The sequence below is a fragment of the Macaca nemestrina genome, chromosome 1, assembly GCF_043159975.1.
Source record: "Macaca nemestrina isolate mMacNem1 chromosome 1, mMacNem.hap1, whole genome shotgun sequence".
Classification (NCBI taxonomy): domain Eukaryota; kingdom Metazoa; phylum Chordata; class Mammalia; order Primates; family Cercopithecidae; genus Macaca; species Macaca nemestrina.
The window spans coordinates 101,593,497-101,603,439 of NC_092125.1; positions in this window are offsets into that span (position 1 = coordinate 101,593,497).

Sequence of the window (9,943 nt, forward strand, 5' to 3'; positions counted from 1 at the left end):
CATGATGCATGCAGGCGAACAATGGGGAGTCAGGTGAGAAAATAGCACCCACCCATGGTAGAGACCTTGCATATCAGGCTAGGGTGTTCAATTTCAAGTTAGAGGGAGCCAGGGAAGGAAAGTGACACATGAAATAAACAATCAAGGTTAATCTGGCATGGTTGATGAATAGGAATAGGGAAAAATTAAGAAGATAGGCTACAATGCTATAGTTTTATCATAAAGGTTTCCAAAGTTTATCAAAAACTTTCCTAAGTTCCCTAATTTCTCCCGATTTCCTACCCTTTGGTAAGAAGATAGGCTAAAATGCTATAGTTTTATCATAAAACGTTCCAAACTTCCTGGTTTTTTCCTGTTTCTCTGACTTTGCCTGTTGTATATTTTCCACCTGAATTGCCCTTTTGTAAACATTTCTCTGCTCAGTAGTTTTTTGTTTTTGTTTTTTGTTTTGTTTTGTTTTTGTTTTTTGAGACAGAGTCTCACTCTGTTGCCCAGGCTGGAGTAGAGTGGTGCCATCTGGGCTCACTGCAATATCCGCCTCCCAGGTTCAAGTGATTCTCATGCCTCAGCCTCCCAAGTAGCTGGGATTACAGGCGTGAACCAAAACACCTGGTTAATTTTTGTATTTTTAGTAGAGATGAGGTTTCACCATGTTGGCCAGTCTGGTCTTGAACTCCTGACCTCAGGCGATCCGCCCATCTTTGCCCCCTAAAGTGCTGGAATTACAAGCATGAGACACTGCGCCCAGTCTGTTCAATAGTTTTTAAAGAGTGTGTGTGGAGAGGTAAAAGTTGAATTCAAAGGGGTCCATCTTCAGAACTTTGTCAAAAAGCAGGCAATAGCAATAAGGACCTTTGCTCACTCCCATGTTTCTAACTTGGAGTGCCAGCTGGCTGGGTCAGTAGCTGAAACAGGTGATGCCACAAACTGGGGGTGGGGTGAGAAACTTAGAAAAGTTTGGGACTCACAGAGCTGTCTTCTCATGCGATTGTGAGATGCTCTCTAACTGTTCCAGACCACTGAAGCTCAAAAACTGTGGATTCCCTAAGTGGGCAGGGGCAGCAGCCCTAGAATCAGCACTGCCCAGAGCTGCCATCATCCAGACAGACTGATGGAGTGTCAGAGCCAGAAGGTCCTTGACCCACCCAGAATTTCACTCTCACTTTACAGAGGCCTCTGGTGCCCAGAGGGGGCAGGTGGGGGAGGCCTGAGTGTGGAGGCGTGGCTCAGAGAAACTGGGAGTGGAATACTGGCTCCACCCTTCATACCAGCTGTGCATCCACAGCAAATACATACCAGCTGTGCATCCACAGCAAATTACCTAAGCCAGTGGTTCTCAATGTACGGTTCTGGGATCCCTAGGGATACCCCAAGACCCTTTCAAGGGATCCATGAACTGGAAAGTGTTTTAATAAAAATATTGATATTTTTCACTCTAATTTCATGAGTGTACAGAAGAGCTTTTGAAAGACTACATCACGCATTTTAAAGAGATTTGCAAACATGTAAAAACACTGTCATTCTTCTTTCCAAATGTTATTTCTGTTAATATATAATAAGTTTATCATAGTTATTTTTACATGAAATAAGTATTTTTAAAAGTTTAGTGCTAATTTCTAACAAACAGAAGCTCCTTGGGGTCCTCCACAATTTTTTTTTTTTTTTTTTTTGAGACAGAGTCTCACTCTGTTGCCCAGGCTAGAGTGCAGGTACGATCTCACCTCACTGCAACCTCCGCCTCCTGAGTTCAGTGATTCTCCTGCCTCAGCCTCCTGAGTAGCTGGGACTACAGGCATGCACCACCACGCCTGGCTAATTTTTGTATTTTTTAGTAGAGACGAGGGTTCACCATATTGGACAGGCTGGTCTCGAACTCCTGACCTCGTGATCCACCTGCCCAGCCTCCCAAAGTGCTGTGATTACAGGCGTAAGCCACCGTGTATGGCCTGGGATCCTCCATAATTTTTAAGATTGTAAAGGCAGACTTGAAAAGTTTGAGAACCGCTGATTTAAACTCTTTAGTTTAAATTTCCTTATCTTGCCGGGCGCGGTGGCTCAAGCCTGTAATCCCAGCACTTTGGGAGGCCGAGGCGGGCGGATCACAAGGTCAGGAGATCGAGACCACAGTGTAAACCCCGTCTCTACTAAAAATACAAAAAATTAGCCGGGCGCGGTGGCGGGCGCCTGTAGTCCCAGCTACTCAGGAGGCTGAGGCAGGAGAATGGCGTGAACCCAGGAGGCGGAGCTTGCAGTGAGCCGAGATCGCGCCACTGCACTCCAGCCTGGACAACAGCGTGAGACTCCGTCTCAAAAATAAATAAATAAATAAATAAATAAATAAATAAATAAATTTCCTTATCCATCTCTTTATCTGTAAAATGGACACAACACTTACCTCACAGGATAGTTGAGGCTTTAAAAAGACACCTCATGTAAAATGCCTAGGCAAGGTTTTTGAAACACTGCTTTCTCCAACATCAGCTCAGAGCAGTTCTTGGCTTTCTCTGGCATTCAGAGTCAAGATCTAGTGTCTGGGAAACAAAACTTTGTGAAGGGACAAAGATGCTTTCCTGCTGGAAGCCGAGATCTGCGTGCACAAGGTCCCATCTGTACTTGGGGAAGACCCCTGTGTCAAGAGCACCACACAGTGAGTGACAGTCCTTCTAGACACACCACAGTAAGGTGCCTATCGGCAACAGCTGAGTTCCCAGAACCCGTTAGCGCACCTGTAGCTCACCTCTCTCACCACCTGAGGGCAGAAACCCCGCACAAATAGAACAGCAGAGTGGGCTCAGGACAAAAAGCAAAATAAGCTCCTCCGAAAATGGTCACTTCCAGAACAGGAAAAGTCACTTCAGATAATGTGTCCCTTAAACAGCTGTTTTAGGAGCTGTGACATCTTCCAACTATGAGTAAATAGGGGCAGCTGACCCGGCTATGGGGATGATAAACACCAAGAATAGGGGAATAGGTGACACATCCATGCAGAGTCCCAGTTACCAGTCTTCCTTTAAGCAAGAATGATTTTCATATTGTAATGCCTCCCCAGGCTTTTTTTATTTATTTATTTATTTTTAATTACTGCTGCCTCCACCCCCCGAATCTCCTGAATGAGTCTGTCTCTTTTTTTGAGATGGAGTCTCGTTCTGTCGCCCAGGCAGAGGTGCAAAGGTGTGATCTCGGCTCACTGCAACCTTCGCCTCCCGGGTTCAAGCGATTCTCCTGCCTCAGCCTTCCGAGTAGCTGGAATTGCAGGCATGTGCTACCATGCCAGGCTAACTTTTGGCATTTTTGGTAGAGACAGGGTTTCGCCATGTTGGCCAGGCTGGTCTCAAACTCCTAACCTCAAGTGATCCACCCGCCTCAGCCTCCCAAAGTGCTGGGATTATAGGCATGAGCCAACGCCCCCCAGCTGAATGAGTCTGTCTTAATTCTAATTAGATACTGGAAGGAGTCAGAAGAAGGACTCCTAGACTGACCCGGCCGCTAATTCCCTGTGTAAGTGAGCTTCAGTTTCCTCCTGCGTAAAATGGAGAGGAAAAAAAATACACACATCTCATAGGATTGTAAGGAGCTAAGGAAAGAGACAGAAAGAATCTTTGTGAAGTCTAAAGTGCCCTTCAGTATTTCTTACTGTAACTGTCCCAGGCAGGAAAAGCTAAATAGTTACATCCTTTTTAATATATGCAGAAAAATCAATATGCCTGGCTTGGGTTCAGAAAGGAGCAGTGATTTAGCAAGAGCATGTTCCTTGGAGTTTAGTTGGTCTCCTTGATTCAATTAATGCTCAATCCGAGTAAAATGGTTCTAGAAGACAGCCATACAAATGTGATTTGGGAAAAACTGTACTTTCCTGTTAATAATAATGAGTGCCTATTTAACACTTTAGAGTTTAAAAATGATTTCACCTACATTATCCCAACTCCTTCTAAGAATACTGAGAGGAAGCTAGTCTTCTTTCTACAAGAACAGGCTCAGAGAAGTAAAGTAACCTGCTAAAGGTTTCAAAGCAAGTCAGAGGTGCAGCCAGATCTGCTGAGTCTAAGGTTTGCATTCTTTCTACTGTTCGACCCCAGAAGACACCACCTCAATTCCCAGTGAGATGATGTGGGCAGCTCTAGTCACCACTGGCTTTGTACAACCCAATTTACCCAGTCTGCCAGAGGAGAACCAAGAGGGCCTCTGACCGCCACTCCCTCATCCCCAGTAAATGCCACTGTTTTTTTCATCCCAAATGAATGGTAACCCTGCCTTTCTCTTCAGCTTGAAGGGGCTGCCACAGCTCCTCTGAGGCCGGCTCCCCACTGCCACCCAGACAAATATCCCAAGCAAGGTTTCCTCACAGCTGTGCCACAGTGAGCCACACAGGAGGTATTGCACAGTGTGGAGGAGTAGGGGAGCAGGGCGAGCAACTGAGTGGGCAGAGGAAGAGGGGGACCCGAGACACCCCGCCCAGGGAGGCGGAGGTCACAGAGGATCAGAGTCAGGGGCACTGAAGGATTTGAGCCCTGCTTCCAGTGCTTACCCCTTAGGGCTCTTGGGCAGGTCACCACCCTGGGCCATAAAAATGGTCCCAGGTCCATAAAAATGCCCTATATATTCCAAAAAGCTCTTTGGAGTAGAACAAAGCAAAAGGTAGGCACACTTACTGTCAAATCCTCTCTGTCTGAAGAAAGGCTTTACTTGATCTCCCCAAGTACCTATTCCTTTAAAAAATACCTCTAACTTGTACTTTTAAAATTTACATTAACATGGATTTCAACCAGTTACTTCTACTCTAAACCTGGGATCCATGGATATGTTTTGAGGGTTCTTAGTACTTGGATGGGAGGATGACTAGATTTTCACTAACCTCTGAGTGAACTTAGTATGTGTTTATTACAAGCCCCAATAGTATTAGCAATACCTATGTCTCTGTCACTAATAGAAATCAAAATGTTTTCATATCCTATCAGTTGTTGTAGTCTCTTGAAATATTGTTTAGACTCATCACAACTTGGAAATTATAGTAGTTATTAGATCTGCCACTAGATCTGGTTATTGAATGCATTGTTAAAGAAGGCAGTAGATTACTATGTCACAAATTTGCTTTTTGATGCTTTCAATAACGTATTTCAGTAAAACTGGCTTTCTTTGTAATCCTATATATTTCAGCTTCTGCATTTGGGAACACTGTAAGGGGTCCACAGGCTTCACCAGACTGCCAAAGGGGGCCTGGGCACAGAAACAGTCAGGATCCCCTGACCCAGAATGCTCCTCTGAGTCCTCAGGGGCCGGCCAAGCCCCCAGCACCAAGCTCCTCTGTGTGCAGCAGGACAATGGAGGGCCGAAGGATGAGCCACCTAATTTCTTGAGCTCCAATAAGTACCAAGAGTTGCATTTCGTTTAATTCTCACAAAGATCCAAAAAGATCTCAAGAGGAAGAAACTGAAGCTCATCAGGAAGTGAGCAACAGCTACCCCAGCCCACCCCCTTCCACTCTGCAGTCAAGGGTCCCGCCTCCCATTCACCACCACCTCCACCCCCCCACCGAACGTAGAGCCCCATCTGCTAATGGTGAAAAATCTGGGAGTTAGGTACAACCAGCTGTGTGTCTGGGGGCAAGTCAGTCGACGTCTCTGAGCCTCTAAGTCCTCATCACCACAATGATGATAAACGCGTCCGTTCCACGGGGTTTTATTGTGTGGGCCCAACAAGAAAGCATGTGCAAAGAGCACAGCGTGGTGCCTGGGACCTACAGGCTGGCTCCTAAAAACTGTCATCACTATCACTATCATAGAGCAGGCACTGAGTATATTGCATGTGTAGCTGCATTACAGTCCATTTTAGAAATTATAAGCAATCCTAAGGCCTCTCTCCCACCTCCAACAACGCTAATCAGAAATAGCCGAGACTTTGTTTTCTTTCTCTCTGGGCATTCATGACTTCTTAGAAACCAAATGGACTTCCCCTCCTCCACAGCAAGGAACACGCTGAAAAGATGAAAGCTTCAGTGGCAGGGCCTGGAAGAGGGGAAGGTGGGTGGCCGGCTCCATTGCGGGTATCAGCACCCCTGGGCTCGGCTGAGCTGAGTTTCTTCCCGCAAGCTCGCTGGGGGCCCAGGGGAAGATGGTGCCGCCGTGTCTCTGCGTGCTCGTGTGTCATTTATTTTCCTGCATGGTTGCAGGGAGGTGGCTGAGGTTCCACGAGCTGTACCTGACAGATAATTACACGAAGACAAATTGTGTCCTGCCTTACCCTTCTCCCAGTATGGCAACCTCCAGACTGCGTGTGTTGGGGATGGGGGTGGGGGATGTGGAAGGCAGTGGGTGCTGAACTGTGGGAGGGCAGGAGCCGGGCCAAGCTGGCAGCAAGCTGGGGCAGACTAAGGAGTCAGGAAGAACTGGGGCGAGCTCTAACTGAAGCACAAACACTTCTCGGGACTGAGTAGTGGCTCCCTTAAAGGATGACAGACGCAGGGGGCGCTGGTGCCTGGTTCAAAGTTGTTTGCTTTGTGGGAAGCCAGAACCAGAACCAGAACCAGAACCAGATCACTCAGGGCTGTGCTGCCCCGGCACAGGATTCTCTGCAGCTCCCCCTGGGGGAGAAGCAGTGCAGAGCGTGGAGGAGCCCAGCCCCGCTCCTTGTCCTGATCTAGGAGCTGACAGAATTCTAGTTTCTCACCAGGTTTCTCTCATGCCCTACATTCCTGCCCAGACTCTTTCCACTCCTACTCTCTTCTCCCTGATCCTTCCCATTTTTGTTATTGTTGCCTAGTAAGATTTTTAAAAAATGTTCCTGGGTGAAAACCTGAAAGATGGTATATATAGCCTCCAAACCTACCTTTTAAAAAAGAAATTCAAATGGTAGTTATTTCACTGTAATTTTTTTTTTTTTTTTTTTTTTTTTTTTTTTTTTGAGACAGAGTCTCACTCTGTCACCCAGGCTGGAGAGCAGTGGTGACTCTTGCCTCACTGCAACCTCTGCCTCCAGGGCTCAAGTGATTCTCCTGCCTCAGCCTCCAGAGTAGTTAGGATTACAGCCACGTGGCACCACGCCTGGCTAATTTTTGTATTTTTAGTAGAGATAAGGTTTCCCCATGTTGGCCAAGCTGGTCTCCAACTCCTGACCTCAGGTGATCTGCCTGCCTCGGCCTCCCAAAGTGCTGGGATTACAGGCATGAGCCACGGTGCCAGGCCTTCACAGTAATTTTTAATTTATAATTGATTTATGTTGACCAACATAGACGCTAATAGAAATATAGAAATAAATCAAGTCATCAAGCCTAAAAGCATATTAAGCTTTTTTTTTTTTTTTTTTTTTTAGAAAAGCAGACTGTTCGAGCCCAGAGATGCTAAGATTTTAGTTTTAAATCCTCCCAAAGCTGAAGGACAGCCTCAGCTTCCTCATCAATGAAATGGATGAGGGAGGGCTCTTCCTGGGTGCAAGGCACACTACTTCATTTACTCATTTATTCATGGAGCATCTGTTAAGCACCAATGGAATGCCTGGCACTAGGCATGACATAATTTAGTCTGTATCATCAAAGAGAAAAGTTGAATATGTAAGGGTCTTCTGGGAGGAGCCACCAAGGCAGGAGTGATTGATGTCGTCCACTGAGGGGGTCAGGGAGAGCTTCAGTGAGGAGGCTTTGTGATCAATACTTATCTCTTGGGCCATTTTCTTTAGCCCAGAGCTTGGCCTCTTCTAGTCCCTCAAAATAGATTGCTCCCTGCCAGACTCCCTCTCTCACTATATCTATATAATGTATCTCAGTCTCTCGCTCATCCTCCCCTCCGGCTTTCTCTGAAACCCCAGGCAAGATTAGCAACCCATCTCTGCTCCCACAACCCCACACAAACGACCTTTAGCTCACGGTGAAATTACCTGGGGTTGTATGCGGTCCCCTATTAGACCCCTGGACCTAAGAGCAGGGAGGGTTTCCTCCTTCCCGAGCTGCAGGACCCACTCCAGCACAGACCGGGTTCACAACCACAGCTGAACTGACTGGGCCTCTCCTTGAATCAGTCTCCTCTGGCTCTGTCCTTCCTGCTCTCCCTCTCCACTCTGTCCTCCTTCTCCATTTGGCTTCTGCTCACCCTCCGCTCTCCCTCTCTGCCACGCCTCCTCCCTGCTCCTTTGTTCTTGTTAAGATCTGTAACTGAGGAAAGATTCTCGCTCCTCGTCAGGCCCATTCATTCTCCTCCCTGGCCTAGGCCGGCTCTCTTTGAAACACTTCTCTCGCTGTGGTCCTGTATCTTCTCCAGGCTCCTCCCTCTTTCCCCAGAGCTAGGGGCTAAGCTTTCACAGGTGTTCCCAAGCCCCACCCAGCCTCAGCAGCAACCCCATTCCTGCACAGACCCCCACCCACAAATTCCCATCTAGGCACAGCCGAGTCCATACACATGCCCATTCCCTAACACAGATGTCATTGTGCACACAAGTGCTCCCATCCAAACATACATACCTGGGGACCGTCAGTCTTTCAGTGAGGAGCCACTTCTGCACTCCTAAAAAGGGGTAAAGGACATGGATATCTTGAGGGTAAACCCACAAGTTCTTTGGAGGACACCCCCTGTACTACTGAAAATTTCAGGAAACTTCAAGGAACAGGGTCCTCAGATGTCAACAGGTTTGGAGGAGATTCAGCACAGAAGGACAAGGTCCCCCACAATACAGCTCTTCCCTACATTGAAAGCCATGTGTCCTGGAGGCTCCTGGTCCAGTGGTCCCTGGTCAAGGCTTGGCCTGATCACTGCTCCTCAGATGTCTTTCTTCCAACCAGCACAGGTCCTTCTGGTTCTGTCTGACACCCTCCCAGCTCCTTGCTCCCTGAGAGCCTTTCAACTTCTTCTGCATTGAGGATATCACCTCTGGGGTGTCCTGAAGCTCTGGGCATCAACTCCCAACCCAGTCCCCATATTCTTCTTGTGGCTCCCCTGACATTCCAGCCCAGTCCCTCTTGTCCAGATCTGTTAGATACACACCTACCCCAAGCCTTACCTGCTCCTCTTCCTTTCCTACCCCAGCCTACTCAACCACTCTCTTCTCAGAGAACCTTCCTAAATCCACAGACACAGAGGACACTCTCTTGTTGGGATATTCTCCTTGGTCTCTACCCCTAAAATAGTCATAGATTAACATAGCTGTAGACTTCTGAGTCCATGGAATACAACCTCCTTATTTTATAGAAAAGAACTGAGACTTGAGAGATGAGGTAAGTAACCAAGGGCCCACAGCTCAGTCATCTGTATGTAAATGGCATGCTGCCACTCACTCCATTCAGTGCTCATACACCTTTATACAGACATCTGCACAGACACTCATCCATGGCCTGGTGTGATGGTGAGAGTATGGGTGGGGGGTGAGAGTGGGGAATAATTCTTCGTGGGACTCCTGGGAGACAGGCTGAGTCTCCTCAGTTCTTCTTAATTTTCATTTATTTGTTCATTTTTTGAGATAGAGTCTCGCTCTGTCACCCAGGCTGGAGAGCAGTCTCAGCTCACTGCAACCTTCACCTCCTGAGTTCAAGTGATTCTCCTACCTCAGCCTCCGGAGCAGCTGGGATTACAGGCACCTACCACCACGCCCGGCTAATTTGTGTACTTTTAGTGGAGATGGGATTTCTCCATGTTGGCCAGGCTGGTCTCGAACTCCTCACCTCAGGTTATCTGACAGCCTCGGCCTCCCAAATGTGCTGGGATTACAGTAGTGAGCCACTGCGGCCGGCCCCTGGCCCCCTTTTCCAATTTTTTATTTTATATTTACTGACTTTTTTTGAGATAGAGTCTCACTCTGTTGCCCAGGCTGGAGTGCAGTGGCACGATCTCGGCTCACTGCAACCTCTGCAGTGAACCTCCCAGGTTCAAGTGATTCTCCTGTCTCAGCCTCCCAAGTAGCTGGGACTACAGGCGCCTGCCACTATGCCTGGCTACTTTTTGTATTTTTAGTAGAGACAGGGTTT